This window comes from Cupressus sempervirens, chromosome 11 (genome assembly GCF_028749045.1).
Source record: "Cupressus sempervirens isolate cs-2001-9-10 chromosome 11, ASM2874904v1, whole genome shotgun sequence".
NCBI lineage: Eukaryota > Viridiplantae > Streptophyta > Pinopsida > Cupressales > Cupressaceae > Cupressus > Cupressus sempervirens.
Window position 1 is genome coordinate 351,115,478 of NC_143128.1, and position 17,156 is coordinate 351,132,633.

General features: G+C 32.1%; 1 pseudogene; it reads right to left on the bottom strand.

Annotated features, from left to right (window-relative positions):
• Positions 1-2,539: 2,539 nt before the first annotated feature.
• LOC149529525 (T-complex protein 1 subunit delta pseudogene) overlaps positions 2,540-17,156 on the bottom strand; it is a 32,903-nt pseudogene continuing 18,286 nt past the window's right edge.

The window sequence follows — 17,156 nt, forward strand, 5'->3', positions numbered from 1 at the left end:
TGGTTGAGGCATGTTTAAATACCTTATTTCACATGTTATGAAATGTTTCTTGAATGTTTAGGGTAGTAACTCCTTACACTCAACTCTTCATTGAATTTATTCTCACTACCACAATGACATTGCCTTTAAATCATGCAAAGGATGTTGAAGTGGTTCCCAACCTTGAAACATTCTTATAACTTAAGAAATGGCAAAGAAAATGTAGATGCAATACATGACAAAATGCACAACTTGTAGTCTTCATATAGAGAGAGAGAGAGATTTTTTTTAAGTTGCTTATTACATATTAACACAATAGAAAAATTATTCCAGCTGCATACATATTCCATAATCCAAATAATAAAATAATAAAACTCACTCAACACATGCTAAGTGACAAGCCATAACCTAATTCAATTGGTGTAGTTGTTGAATAGTTGGGTTGATTACAAATTCTTGTAGAACTATCATCATATTATGTACAAGAAAATAAATAATCAGTTGTTCCCGTTAGACCCATTGATTATTGCCACAAGATTTTAAAAATAACTATATAAGGAGTGAGTTAGGACATATATAGGCTAACCTTACATTAATTGTAAACTACAACACAAAGGTTGCACTAGGGTATTATAGGATTGTAATTATAGAAAACCATCTGATTCACCCCAGTCAGTATATGATGGCAAAGAGATGTATTAGGTGAGTAAAGCTCACCAATGGTTATAGGAATATAGCTACATCAAAATAATTAGAAACTAGAACTACATATTTGTTAGAGTGAGTAGTTCAAGGGTCTTGATCTTGTGTATAAGGGTATGTAGGCATCCTGGTAGGCAAAGTATGCCTCTAGTGTGCAGATGCCTTGGACATAGTTAGGTAGCCTTAGACATAGTTAGGCAGCACTTAACCATGTATGTATTAGTTAGGTGATCCAAAATTAAATCATAATTGGTTGATGCATGTTTAAAAACCTTATTTCACATGTTATTGAATGTTATGTGTTTATGTTCTATTGTTAAAGAATGGTAAAGGATGAATGTTCTGGGATATTGTACCAAGTCTTAAGCCTAAAATAGATAAATCATGGTTTGAAATGCAAACTTGGGTGCTCAACTTAAAGAATTAGCACACCAAGTGAAAGATCTTGTGTGATGAAGGATTGTATGATTTTCTACTTATTTCACTACATAGCAATGCATTGCAGGTTCACATTCATTCTTAAGTAGATATTTGTGAGCATTAGGTGTGTGGAGGCTCCATGCAAAAACATGTTTTCCAACCCCACTGCTCTTCCTCCATATCCTGCACAAATAAAAAATGATGCCTCCAAAATTATAACCATATGATAAATGGGAATAACACATGTCTGAACCATAACCTAGTTAAATTGGTCTAGTTGATGATTAGTTGGGTTGATTAAAAATTCATGTAGAACTATCATCAGATTAGGTAAAATAAAATGAACAATCAACTGTTCCCAACTAGCAGCATCAAATATAATTTTCCAAGGCAATAAAATTGCATATGCAGATGCATCACTTGATGGACTGATTATATAAAGGATGCATCATTGGAATATTGGAATAAGATAGAATGCAATAAAAGGAATGAAGTTGCAAAGCTAACCCCCATGCAAGAAGAGGTTCAAGATGACAAGAAGATGGTAATGGGTCAATACAAGACCACAAACTGTATAGAATTGGAGTCTCTTAATGCAGAGGCAATGACTTATTCATGGACAATAAACACAATTGAAGTGTAGAAAAATGAAGTGAAAACAATATGGTTAAAGTTGTTGAATTGGATGAAGCCATCATTTTTGGCAATTGGTATGTTGAATGGTCAAAGTATTGTATGTATGTTTTGAGTCATGATAGGTTGGTGAAATAGTTATTTCAATTCATGTAACTAGCACTTGCACCAAGGTAGGGTGCAAGGGTATAGCTGATAGATTTGGTTAGGTTTGAAAATTTGACTCTACCATGAAGTCCTATTTGATTGATGACTTGAATCATTGAATGTTCACAAGATGAAAGTATGTTACAAGTAGGGAAATCTAAAATTTTTTAACCCAGCCACATTTAAAAGATAATACATAAATGAACAGTACAGATTATACACATGATAAGAATAAGTTTAGCAAATCAAGACCAACAATGTTGTCAAAATAATAAATTTAAATTATTAAAGACATCCATTTTTAGCCTTATGGCTCAAAATACACTATCTAAGTAACAGTTGTGAAATAAGTTTAATAAAATAAAAACCAATAGTATTGTATACATCTCTTGTGCTCACAACCAATGTCAAATAATTTCAAACTTGGTAGTAGCTTCTCCAAAACAACATCTTCTAAAATAAAGTTTTACTTGTACCAATAAAAGTAAAAGTGGAACCTCAATTAAAGGTCCAATAGTTGTAGCTAGGGCTTCCTCAAAATCTATACCAAAACTTGCAACAACAACAATTGTTTCTGGTTCAAAGTTGTTACTTCATGCAATGAAAGATTGTGTGATAGACTGGGGATATGGGATTTTCTGAAAAATGCATATAAGTTTCAGATAGCCCAGTCCATGTTAATGTCACTAGTCAAAACCTCTTCAACCAAATCAACATGCCCTAGCTTCTCCTTCCTAAAGTGTTCAATATTAGCAATGGGTAAACTATTTAGCATCTTGGTAATGAACTCGATTTCATCCCTTTCCACATCCTTGACCACCAGAGTCTTTTCCTTTGACAATTAATGTGGTGAAAGATCAGTGATGAATATTCTTCTGGATCAATAGCTCATTTCATCTAGTGGCTTTGATCTTCTTTATCATACACATAATATAATTCCTCTCCTCCTTCAAAATCCTATCCATCATTGCATAATCAGAGACCACAACATTTTTCTCAATGTCCATCTTGGAAGGAAAAATCAAGAATTGTATTATACCAATCTTTTTATTCACAATCTTGGTGGAGCCTCCATTCATATGGCTTTCCTTCTTATCAAACACCAAACCCTTAACCATCTCTATATCATTAATAGTCCTGCCCAATTTTTGTAAAACTTTGATGTCCCTTAAATCCACAATGTTAGGCTTCACAAGGTCGACAACATTCAGGATGACGTCAGCAAAAAGCGAGGCAAATAAGGTAGAATATTGGCTAACAATTTTATTGTTCAAAGAAGTGCTCACACTTTTCACCAAAGAGTCATGGTCCATCAATTCGACCTCAACAACCTTCTTAGAGGCCTTGTGAAAGGCCTTTGACATAATGGTAGGATGAACACCCTTAGACAAAAAATTCATGCATTGTTTAAGAATATCATTGGTGATGACAACAACTATTTTCATGCCTTCACCAACAATAATATCCTGAGATTTCAAAAGCTCTACAAGCATTTTACCAGCTAGATGAGTTACCTCCATTTTGTTAAGAATGGTGGCATTGTTGTTGGTGATGATCACATCACCCGACGAGGTGTAGAGCATCTTGTCCATGCCCTTGGGACCTAGTGAGGTTTGAACTACATCTACAATAGCCTTCACTATGATGATGTTGGCATGGCAGATGACATCCCTGTGCTTGGAGTCAACATATTTTCTATCTTGGTAGTCAGTGCTATGTGCGAGTGTTGCACTGGGGTTTCCATTTTCAATTTCTTCCAAAACTTCTTTGTGTTGTCTGCTTCACCTCTCAAAATCCTAACAGTAAATCAACAGATTGAATACCCTCTAATTAAACAATGAGATTTTTTTTTTTTTGAAAACTCTAATTTTTGTCAAAATTTTGATGTAGTTTTTCATTGATGGTATAACTAACTCATCGAATCATCTCTGGTTGGCATTGATAGTTCAACAGGGTTTGTCATCAATGGTATAACATACTAATTGAATCATCTCTGGCTGGCATCAATAATTCAACATTTTAAATTAGTTGTCTAGTGCCGACAAGTGACATAGATGGGGATGATTTTTGATGGATTTTCTTCTCAATACATTGTCAACTGTGGAATGCATCAAACATTTGACACAATTCTAGTGAAGTTGACTTTTGATGTTGAACAATCAAAATTTTGACCAAAACTTCAAAAATTAACCCCAAATTTACTAGTGTATGCCCAATTTAACATACACATTGAAGAAATGCAAATGAAGCTAAATAAAAATGTGTTTTTTTCCTTTAACCTACCAAATGAAGCTTGTCTCCATTTTCCTATTAGTTTTGAGTATGTTGATTAGTGAGATCTCATATTTGAACGAACTCCTTCAGAATGTTTCAAAATATTGGAGATTATGAAATCAAATGGAAGACTCAGATGGAAAAACCAAGAATGTTCAATATATAATATGGATGACATGGAAAAATATAATTATTTATATGCTAATTCCAATGACACACTAATGGGTTCTAAACTGATATCTATATTACTTATTTTCAATATTAAATACTAAAGATTTCTATATTGCTTAAAAGTGCTAAAATTCTCAAGATTGCTCTGAATTCTAACTACCCAAAATTAGAGGAATGAGGCTCCTTTTATAGGTTTTTGGGGACCTTTATCCTAGGTGGCACAATCCAACAATGGACAAAAGAAGGAGAGATGAAGAGTTGAAAATGACTTAATTGAAGGAGTTGAGAGTAATGGAGAAATGTTTGGAATATGATAGTCCATTAATAGGGTTGATGTTCCTCTCACATTGACAATGAGGAGTTTGATTTGGAAGGGAGAGATGTGTATCACGTGTCTTACAAAGACCCTTGAGAATAAGGTGTTGAGACACAATCCTCATGGATAATCTTTGTATAGTACCCCAAGAGTCACCCTTGGCCATGTAAGGTGGCTCAACCAACCACTAGATCATAGGATAGGTGACAAAAAATTGGTCACATGAATGTAAGTATGTATAGGATAAAGTCACTTGAGAACAAGTATCCCTAGTACTAATTCATGCAAGGAAACATACTCATTTTTTACCCCTTAAGAATAAGACTTGTGGGTGATGATAAATAGGACTATTTAATATTTAAATTAGATTAATTATTAGAGAAAACATGATGTGTCACATGAATTGGAGAAGTAATGTGGACTAGGAGACTCAGTCACAATATGATTGTGTAATTAAGTAATTAATAAATCACTTAATAAAGCTAATTGAGAAACTTAGGATAAGATGAATGGACAAGGTGAATTAACTAAATAGAAAAAATAATTTATGTAGCCAATAGAGAAAATGACCATTAATTAAATAATAAATATTTAATTAATTTACTAAACCAATTTTAAGTGTATACAATAAGGCTAATTGTATGGAAGATTATTCTTGATTAGACTCTTAACAAGGAAAAATAAAATTATATCTATTAGAATAATGTTATTGGTTAAGAGGAAATGAGTGGGTTAGTGAAAGATACAGTGAATGTCTTAAATTGTTAATGTAGAATTACTAAATAAGGGTGTATCTTAGGGTCATCTATATCAAAGTTTTAAAATAAAATTAATGGAACTTATTACATATTAATGAATACTTAGTTATACGTTGAGTTGTTGCTTCCAGTATTGATTTTAGGAAATCATGAGAAGATATTTGTTGAGAAATTTCATTATTGCATCCATTATATATAATGCTACTTATGCATTCAACTATATTACTTTGTGAATCAATAAGATAATGTCAAGTTAATAGTGCATTTCTATTTGGAGATTTTGCATTCTATTAAAATAAATGTTGCATCTTGCTTTGAGTAGAATAATTTTTCCTCTTAGCTTCCCTATTGGGATGTTACATAAATGTTATCAATATGAGTGCCAATGTGAGTAGACAATAGTGTTGAGAGTATTTAATGCTTGATCAAGAAATGATAGAAGCTTTAAGCTCCTAATATTGTGGATCTGGACAATGCACGATATCAATAAGAAGGGACCTTATACTCACACAAGGGAAAATTTAATGTTGAATTGGTCAAGAGTGAGCCTGAAGATCTCAAAAATTTGATTCAGAATCTTGATCTTCTAGAGGAAGAGGTAGTCAATGCCCTAAAAAATCTCTAGTAGTTCCCCTTGTTTGTTCTATATGCTTCATTTATGTCTACTAGTATTTTTGGTGTTTTGTCTATATTGTGTGTTAGGTTGTTGTTTGTTGATAGTTGGTCAACTTTTATCTACAGTTATGATGTTTACAAGATTTTATAAGTTGAAACAAAAACCTCTTATATACTATGTAGGTTTTTAAATTCATACTAAAATATATTCAACCTTATTTACAATTCTAGCATATTTTGAGAATATTTTAAATTAACTTTTTAGATAAAAATAATATAGCATCTTATAGCATCATACATTACATATTAATATTAAAGGGAAAAAATTTATGGTTATTAATAATATTTATCAATAACTGAAATTTTATAAATTTTGAAAATTCTCTTAACTCGTATAAAAATATAAACTATTCTAAAAATTTCTATTAAATTTGTAAAAAAAATTAAAACTATTATATCTCATTTTAAAAAATATTTAATATATCTATAAGAATTTGATAAAATTATCCCCATGCATACTTTAATAATTATAGAATTTAGTCAAACAAAAAAGAAAAGAAAGAAGATAGACATATAGGTAATAAGATTCAAGAAAACCCACCCTTTACAAGGAGGACCTCTAAAGCACATAATAACAACAGAAGGAAAATTAGCACATGCATAGTTGATATGTAGAACATTGTATGAACTATTTTATTTGTTTGTTTAAAAAAAACAAATTAATAGAATGAACATTCCTATATCCTTTACTCTTCACTAAAGAAAACTAATATTCCTCCAAAAAAAAAAAAAACTACAAATTCAATAATATTTATCTTTAAAATAAATCTATTAATTTAATATTTGAGTTAAGATCCATCACCATTTAGAATTCATATTAAAAACTCTCTTACAGGAGTTTAAATATCTAAAGCCGCATTGCTTTAGCGGGAAACACATTCTCAAAGAAAAATTTAAAATTTGCCGCACTTTTCAATGTTTTATTTTTACAACAGAATTAGAGATATGAAGCCGAGAAAAATGAACGATAAAAATAGGAAAGGGGAAAGAAAATTTGCAAACTCCACCGTTAATTAGAAACCTTGACTGCGTAAAATCTGTAGTCAATAAATCTAAATAGAAAAATCACAGAGCAGTGAACAAAACTACATTCTGTCGAAAAAAAGCTGATTGTTAATTAGAAATCTAGACTCCGTGAAAATCTGCATTGAACAGAATCTACGCAACACGCAATTTCTTTAAAAAATTGAGAAGTTGATTGCTAAGTAGAAATCTTGACTGTGAAAAAATCTATATCGAACAAATCTTTTGTCTTACTCTGATTCAAAGTGCCTTTTTGGACCATTCTAACTTTTGTCATTTCTAATTCCAGAATCAGTCCTCGAACCTCTTGTAAATGTTTTCTCGCCTATGTAGAGGCATTACAATAGTTTAATTTTTTGATGATTTTCAAGCCCGTGTAGACGTACTATTAAAATAATCTTAACTTTAAAAATAGAGACTTCAATGAATCATAAGAACATAATTCATCAAGCAAAAATCCTCAATTTACAAAAACTTTCCCGTAATTCAATTGCTTGGTCGGCATGAATTTAGCATTTATTCTAATGGTAAAAGAAAAGTTGACAAATTTTCAGACTCTAATCTCTTATAAATGTTTTCCAAGCCTGCGTAGAGAGGTAATTCAATTGTTTGAGCTTTGAAGTGATGATTTGATGGAATCAAAACCTATGAGAAGGCTTTCAAGCAAAGTTGAAAAAAAGAATCCCGTTGTTGAAATGAGTGGAATGACAATGGTGCCCCATTACTAGTGGTCGACAGCCAATTCATCCATCTGAGCTCAGGAAAAATTCAAACCCTCAACTCAGGTTACTCCTCCTCATCATATAAAGGGTAGATGCTCTTCCTTAGGGTTTGTATCTATAGATGCTAGTAAGAAGAGTCCTTTGTTGGGGTCTAGTTTCAAGTCCTCTCTTGACAAAATTGCCCTGAAAATTGATGTTTTGAAGCCCTCAAGAGCCCCTAGTTTTTCCAAACCCCAAACCCCAAACAGTTCTTTGTTGGGGTCTAGAACAAGCAAGAGAAATCTAGTGCTAATTAATGGCTTGGAGCGCTCTAGGTTTATTGAGAAAATTGCCCTGAAGATTGATGGTTTGAAGCCCTCTAGGGTTTTCGGGTTGTTGAAACCCAAAACTCCAAAGAGTGATTTGTGTAGTAAGGTGTTGAATGTGGCTCATCATGTGGATGCCCCTTCTACGAGAGCTCAGAACAACATGTTCCACCAGTGCTTCAAAGAGGGCATTGTGTTGAAACAGGGCATGGTGTTTGCGAAGCGAAGTCATCCCTTAAAGCTGATGCCAAACAAAAAGATGGGTGCATCTCAGCAGCCTCTATTTCTGATGTCAATGCTCATGATCTCATAGAGCAATCTGTTAGCTACCAAGACATGCATAATCAAAAAAGCCAGGATACCAAACAACACTATGTTTCAGCAAGTGCAGGGGCTGAAATGGCTTCCAAAGTCTATATTGGTGGCAATACAAGACAATTTTTTGGCCATGGAGATTATCAAGTTTCTAATGGAAAATGAGGAAATAAAATTACTGAGCTTGATAGCAACAAGTCTGATGAGTCTTATTCTTCTTGCTCTGGATATGGTAGCAGCAATATAGAGATCGACAGTCAATAAAAATCCAACCAGGGATCTGTCTATCTTTTTGATAATCCAAATTCAAAAATTGAGAAGGTTGATTTGAGGCATTGGATAAATGAGGAAAGAAGAGCAGCACATGAGTGGATGCTAGATTATGCTCTCACAAACATAGTCCAAAAACTGTCTCCTTTCAGGCAAAGGAAGGTAAAACTACTTGTAGAGGCTTTTGAGAGTGTCACACTGCCCTCCAAGCATGAAAGTAGTGAACTGCCACAAGCTTCAAGAGCTTTTCCTCTCTCAACACATATTCAAACATGTAACTAAGAGGTTTTCTATCATGTAAACTATTTTTAACAAGTTGATAGTATTGAACATTCAGTACCCACAAGGCTGATACATCTATGATGTACTTTATGATGTTAATAAACTTATTTCAATTCATTGATATGTTTATTGTTTTGAGTTGATATTTCCAAGTGGAGCAAATAATCATTTTTCTAAATTAAGTTGAATTGGTCTAGTTTTCAACAGTACAATTTTTTGGTTTAAAAAAAAACCCCTTAGAAGAGACAAATTCCTATAAACTTTGTAATGCATAGTGAATTGATTATAAATTTATCAATATTAAGTAATTGTTTGTGTCCAGTATGTAATTAGTGTAAATTGAGGATGTTATCTGTAACTCCTCAATTGTCTAGTGTTACTCTATTTTGAAAAACTAATAAAGACAAACATGTATCATGAAATTGGAGTCAAAGCCTCCCTATATAGAAACTATTATACTTTAATAGGTTTTTGTTCTATTTATTGTATAATATTTTCATAGTTTATTGATATTATTTAAAAAATCAAATGACGTTGTATAGTCTCAGAAGTTGACACTAAAAATTATGTTTAATGATATATTTTTACTCCATTATTTTTTATATTTTTACTTCATTAATTTTCATGTACATTTCTCCGAGGAGAAGATCTATGCATCTCGATAAGTAGAAGCATTTTAGAACTGGTAAATGTGTGTGACAAATTTAGGTGAAAGGCAGTTGAAACATCTCTGATTCTTCTGAACTGTGAACATAAACAAAAGTTCCTTTTAACCTTTAGATGGAAAACAAGATTGATAAGTTTTTCAGAATTTGAAAATAAAGATGGTAAGACTCTCTTACGTGTCAACCATTTAAAGAACAAGTTTAGAGCCACTCAAGGCATGCATACGATGGAATATTTTCGTGAAAGACCTATCAGTAGAGAAATAGATTAACAATTAGGACGGTCACAAAAATAAATAATTTAATTTTAATAAAATGTTTATAAGAGTAATAAATATAAGTCAAAGAGGAATGCCATAAAATGACATTTGTGAAGATAGTTGGAAAATTAGTCAGTCGTATAAAAACAATCATTCATTTAATTTAAATCAGATTACTTTATTGATGTTCACTTATATAATATTTGACATTGTTGGAATACAAATAATATTTAAGCTCTTTTAGTGACTTCATTAGGGAGAATCTTTGGGTATTGTCATGGAAGTCAAATTTTAAGAGTTGAAATGAGCTGTGGGATGACTAACCAATACATTTGTAAGCTTCCAATTTAAAATGGGGAAAATGGAACTAGATATAACCCCACCTTAAAGACAAGCATATAAGACCATCATTTTAAAGACAAATAGATAAGACCATCAATTTGAGTATTATCATTGTCAACAATTGTATTTACTAATTTCAAAAGGTTTTTAGACAACTTGATAGGATGATAGGGTTGATCTCATTGATATTGAGTGAGAGAATAAAAAATTGTTACAATGTTAAAGATATGGAGCCTTTGAATATGGAATGGTCATGTTTAATAGATGGAAGAATGAGAAGTCATGATAGCACTATGGTAAACCATAAGGTTTTATCCTTCCTATGTCTTCCATTTTATGCTTTCTTGTTTCATTGACAATTGCACATTTTTGTTTGCTCTTAGTCCTAGTGTTATTTTTCACATTAAGAGGTAGAGATCTTTTAACTACTCTATGTTTTATAATGTAAACCTTAGAGGCTCCATTTTTAAAAAAATTTAAAAATTACCTATTATAAAAAATCTTGGACCTATCAATATTTGATAGTCTAAAATGCTATGTTTAGAATAGTGAAGCAAAATTATTTTTTTATCATTACTCTTTATATTCTTCGAGAAAGGTCTAAAAGTCTCACAACCTCAATCTATATTTAAGTTTTTTTTTCATGATTGTCTTGTTTTGTTGACTCTAGTTCCCTTAGCCAAATTATGTCTATTTTCTTTCATCTTCGCTATTCATATAATATTCTTCAAATAAGTTATTGATTCATGTGTAAGTTTCTTTTAAGTTCATTAGTTCTTAAAAAAGAGTTTGGGAAATGAAAATTAACTACTATAAAATATTGTAATATAGCCATAACTGATAATAACTTATAACAATGCAATTAAATACTTCTTGTTTGTCAAATTTTTACAAGATTTAGAAATATATTATAAGAAAATATTGCAATAATAATACACACAACTTTAAATCTATTATTTCGTAGGGTGAACTAATCTTTAGGATTTTTAACATCAATTAATTGAGTAAAGTGCATAATTTTCTTAGATAAAATAGTTAAATTGTACATGATGGTAGTATTTTGAATGAATTTACCAAGATACAATCATTTAAACACACAAGTTTACAAGGCATGCTAAATCATATACTCTTGTATGTGTAAAGGCCAATATATAATGACATTGATCTAAAAAGGAAAATTTATTGTATATAGGAAATTCAATTGGATAATTTATGATGACCCTTTACCTCTACCTACATGCCACTTTGAACATATAGCTTAAGGGAAGACTAATACAATTTTTAAAAAATAAAATAAAAATAAATTAAATATGGAGACTCATTAGTACCTAAGGTCATTAACATACATAGGCTGCATTACAAGTAGAGGCCTAAGTAACATACATAAAAATTTAAAGAAATATTGTAAACATAAACAATTCAAAGCAACTCAATAAAAGAGGTTTTAAATTAAAAAATAACCCTAAAAAAAAAAAAAAACACTAGAAGATTGGAAAATATTCTTAAAGAAATAAATAAAACTTTTATAATGCTTATCCCCAAAAGATCTAAAATTGAAAAGTTCAATGCCTTTAGACTCATAGCACTATGCAACACCATATGCAAAATTATGACTAAAGCTATGGCTAATAGAATGAAAATTTTGCTAACAAAAATAATTTTAGAAGAACAAATAAGGTTTGTTGCTAAGAAATCAATTTTTTATGGTATTATAATTATTCTTGAACTAATTCATTCCATACTTAAAACTAAGGATCCAACAATGCTAATTAAACTAGATATACAAAAATCATATGATAAGGTGGATTGGTGATTTCTATGTAAATCTTAGAAGCTTTTGGCTTCTCAAGAAGATGGATAAACTTTATATTCAATTTCATATCCACACCTAAAATACTTATCCTAGTCAACAACTTACCATAAGGGTTCTTTGACATATCTAGGGGATTAAGATAGGAAGATCCCATCTCACCCTTCCTTTTTCTCATCATGATGGAGACCTATGAGAGAAACATTAATCATTTTCAAGGAGAAAACACGATTTTAGGTGTTAAAGTCACAGACAGGGTTCAAAATATCACTCACCAACAATTTGCAAATGATACAATTTTGTATGCCAAAGCCTCTAAAGAGGAAGCACTCAACCACAAAGATATCCTAAATTTATATATGAAATCATCTAGACAATAGGTAAATGTCAAAAAATCTGAAATATTTTTCATTAATACAAAACCAAATTACAAAATAGATATTTGCATGCAATATGTTGGGTTTCAAAAAAGGTGCATTCCCTTTCAAATATCTTGGTATTCATATTGATAAAGATAATAGATCATCTAAATGTTGGAAATATAAGAGGAGTAACTAAGAGGGGAGGGGTGAATCAGTCACCACTAAAATAAATCCAAAATCCCTTAGATTTCAACATAGAATACAAACTTCATTGGAAATATTGATGCTCGATAAACACATGGGCACTCGGTCTACACTAATAAATATTGTAACTTGGCAAATGCTTAACATGCAAATCTTTAAGATATTATTTGTGACTAACCTTACTTAACTTGGTTGCATACACATAAAATAAATAGCATGAACACAAGTGACACCAAGATTTAATGTGGAAACCCAATTTGGGAAAATCCACCAATTGCAACTAGTTACTGATTTTAATTTTTCTGAAGTGAGCCCTATTAGGAGCCAACCTTGTTAAAGGTTAAAACACAATATTAGGTGTTAACCTATTAGAGGATTTAATCACCCTATTAGGAGTGGCCTTGTTAGAGGTTTTTAGACACTTCAATATAGAAATGCCACCTTGTTAGAGGTTTTTAGACACTTCAATCTAGAAATGCCACCTTGTTAGAGGATTTAAAAATAGTTGTTAAGCCAACTCTATTAAGAGATTTAGATCACTGTTGGAATGGTTAAATAGTAACAATGAGATGACCTTATTTCTGATGCAATTAAATTGCTGATCATAGATCTCAATTATGGCTTGTATGCTTGATCCGTTCTTATCAAATGTATCTTTGCAACTCCACAAGGATATTCTACTTATCCTTCTAATTCACTTCCTTGAAGCATCTTTTTATATTTTCATTCACTTGCACACATTCAATCCTCAGCTTAACCTTATATTTATATCATACACATTGTCAATTCAACTTGAATACAACTTAGAATAATTAATATTCATCTCCTCAGTTAGCTAGAACCAACAAAAAAATCTATTGAACTCAATATGCCAAAAGAAGAAAATCCTTCATTAGTCAACCCTACTTGATAGAAACTAACTTAGAAACAATTTTCTTGTTTTAACCAAGTGAACTTGGTTAACACTACATCTTCATAAAGTTCCTTTGGTAGTCAAGTGAGCTTGGTTAACACTAGTTCCATCCAACTTTTCCTTCATTAACTGAGTGAGCTCAGTTAATAGTCAACTTCTAGGAATTCTCTTTGTCGCTCGAGTGAACTCGGTAGATACTATCTTCTAAACTTGGCAAACTCTAGAATGGTCAGTAGATACAGGAGTCTTCATCACTCGAGTGAGCTTGGCATACATTGATTGGCAAAGATATGACATTTTGTGTAACATCAAAGACAATACACAATCAACCAATCATTTTCAAAACTAAATGTTGGGAATCCCTTGAAAATAAATTTGATAAAAATATAGACAACTAGAAAGGTAAATGACTAACTAATTTTGGTCACTGCACCATGATAAAATTGGTCCTTTCTATGTTACCATCTTATCAAATGTCATGTCTCCACCTCACATCCAAAGCCAAACCAGTGATTGAGGAAAAGATGAGGAATATTTCTTGGCAAGGTGTCTCAAACAACAACAAAAATTGTATTGATTAGTTGAGACAAAATTTTAAAACCAATGAACAAAGGAGGGTTAGGATTAAAAACCTAGAGTAGAAAAATAAATCCATGGGAACTAAGCTTATTTGGAGAACATACCATAACCCTAACAATAAAAGGGCTAAAATTATTTATCACAAGTAATTAGACCCAATAGATATAATTAACTTATTCAAAACTATTAACCCCCTAAAGGCTCTAAATCATGAAACTTCATGATGGATTATAGAGATATAATAATTGAAAAACTATCTTGGGATATCAGAGTAGGTAATGAATATCTTTTTTAGGACAACTTGTGGGGTTGTTACCCTGCAATCACTAACTCTTTTTCTCCCAATATATGAAATATGTTGATAAACCTATGGGGGGACAAACTTGAAAATTATATTGAATTTCCAAAAAATGATCTTATCCTATCTTGGAAATAGAAATCCTTTGAGGGCACTCCTCTCTCTCTAGATTTGAAATACCGGAATTGACTATTGTTCTCTCCTCTAGGAAAATTAACCTAAAATCTTTTGATGATACCCTTAAATGGTTGGGATCAAAGTCAAGATGATATAAGGTCAAGGAAGGTTATCAATTATTAACTAACAAACAACATTGGGAAAAAATAGACCTTCAATTACACTTATATTGGATCAAATTTTGTCTTCCCAAAATTGCATAGGCAACACTTCAAAAATGCATCCTAACAACATATTGGTTTAAGGGAATTGGCTTTGAAGGACCTTCTCGGTGTACTCTTTGTAAAGCATAGGAAGAATTAGTAGATCACATCCTTCTAGAATGTCCTTTCACCCAAAAATGTTGGCAATGGTTAATTAGAAACTACAATCCAAATTTCCTCTTCGTAACAATACTTTAGACATCTTTAAAAGATGGTTTTCCTTGTTTACAAATAACACATTTTATTTCATTTATGAGATTGCTCCCTCAATCCTAATTTGGAAAATTTGGAAAGGTATAAATTGACAAATATTCGAAGAGAATAAAATGAACTCTACCAGTCTCTACAATAAGATATAAGCTAGTATTGTAGAAGTTAATAAAAATAAGCTAAAAATAGATTCCATTCTTTCACAATGGGATTCATATATTAGTAAAGAAATGGTATAATCTTAAGGTCCCACAACACTATGGATAGGAACATATCAAAACTATAATTGATAGACAAAAATGTGAATGGGCTCTTCCCCAATAGAACTACTTCAAATCAAACTTTGATGGTGCCTCCCATGGTAACCTAGGAAAAGTGGGTATTGGTGATGTAGGAGCATCCTGGGTGTAAGAGAAATCTTGCATCACCCAAAAATGTTTTTATTTTCAGTCTTTTCTATTTTAATAAGGACTAGTAGATAGGGTGGTTACTATTTATGAGAACTTTCTATTTTTAGTTTCTCATACAAATTGGAATGTTCTCATTTTCTACACGAAGGTTCATTTTAGAGTTATAAGCCTACCATAAAAATCTCATTGCTCAAGCTTAAGTATCAGAGAAGTTATTATAGATTTTTTGTGGAAACATTTGTAGAAAAATCTTCAGGCTAATCGTGGAGGCCTTAGAGTACCAAGATGAGGTCCTAAAACTTGACGGAAGGGCACTAGCATAGTTTTGAACCTGTAGATCAGGAGCTGGCATTTCCAAAAAGTGGTTATAATAGCCAATCAGAGCAACAGTTTGAGAGTTATGACCTTCCAAAGTTGGGTTACCCAAAATATCTAAAATAACTGTCAAAGATGTATTTGGCTGACTCTATATGTATTGTTAGGGTTTTTTGGCCCCAGGTATTAAGTTTCAATGTCTAGAACCTTCCTAGGTAGCATAAAATTGCCCAATTCTGAAAGACTCAAACATTGTCTAGAGCAGCTCTAGGTGTAGTTCGCAACTTAGTCTTGTAGATTATTGTAATGAAGCCACCTAGGTGGGTTATCATATTGTACTTGTGAATTTTGTAATTCTGCATTTGTGGCACAAATAAGAAGTCCATATTTTGTTCTCACATTTACTGGTGTTCCTTTGTTTTTTTTATGAGTTTACGGTTTTAAGGGGAGCACCCTTCATCAAGTGGTATCAAAGCCAGGTTCTTGAGTGTGTGGACAGATCACCAACTATGAGGTATTTTGCACTAGAACTATGGTTTGGGTTTAGCATGTAAACAGATCACCGATTGTGAGGTAGTTTGCAATAGGGTTTCATTGGAAGCACGAAAATGCCTCCACAAAGAGAGTGGCAAAATATTTGTAGGTGTTACACCTGAGGGTTCCATAGCCCTCCAAAGACAAATGCAAGCATTGGAAGAACAAATGTGCAGAGGAATAAATCTTCCCATAATAGATGGAAGTGAGGATGAGGGTGAAGTAGAAGAAAATTCCAAAGCAAAGGCTATTCTAAACCAGAGGAAGAGAGGCTCTTTAGGGCCATCTCCAAGATTGGAAAAAGACCTAAGTTTGAAGTTTCCACATTTTTGGGAAATCTTAATCCAGAGTAGATGATTGATTGGATCAATGAACTAGAGGAGAACTTTGAGTATGAAGATATTGAAGATCCTAATAGGGTCAAGTTTGCGAAGGCAAAACTGAAGGGACATGCAAGGATCTGGTGGCACGAGGTTCAGTTGGAGCGAAATAGAAAAGGAAAGGAAAAAATCACCAGATGGGAATGAATGGTAGCTAAAATGAAGTGGAAATTCATTATTGTGGATTATGAGCTTGATCTATTGAATAAAATTGAAGGGTTGAATCAAGTGAGAAAATATGTTTGAGAGTATACCGAAGAGTTCTACCAAGTTCTCATTAGAACTAGCCATGCAAAAGCTAATAAGGAGAAATTTGTCTGTTATCTTTATGGATTAAGGTCAAGCATTAAGGATGAGCTAATTCTAGTTCAAATGAATAGTATTGAGCAAGTATACCAATTTTCCCTAAAAGTTGAGGAAAAATTGAGCAAGAAATTTGACAACAAGAATAGTGGAAGAGGTCACAGTGGAAGATCTGGTGGATGATCTTATGGAGGTCATA